Raw genomic sequence first — 385 nt, forward strand, 5'->3', positions numbered from 1 at the left:
GGAAAAGGGCAGATACACCGAGCAGAAGCCGTATTTCCAATCAGTAATATAAAGCATAAGCACATCAATCAACCATAGAATGCTGACGCAAAATGACGACCAAGGTCTGGTTCCATACTTTACCAGCAAAGCCCAGGCATATTGAAACACGACCACTGCACTAAATACGGTCAGGCAGTAAAAAAATCAGTATATAGGGGTCACTAATAAATAATTGACAAAAAACAACAACAACTAGTGCAATAAAGTGGCAGCTCCGTAACGGCACCGATACAGTTCAGTGTCCAAAAGAAAGTGAACACAGCGACACAATGCATCTCCTCTTCCCGCAAAAGGGTTAGATATCAATTAGGCGGCCGGCGAAATGCAACTGGGAACTCTCGTG

Source organism: Trypanosoma equiperdum (genome assembly GCF_001457755.1).
Source record: "Trypanosoma equiperdum strain OVI genome assembly, contig: ctg_221, whole genome shotgun sequence".
NCBI classification, from domain to species: Eukaryota; Euglenozoa; class Kinetoplastea; order Trypanosomatida; family Trypanosomatidae; genus Trypanosoma; species Trypanosoma equiperdum.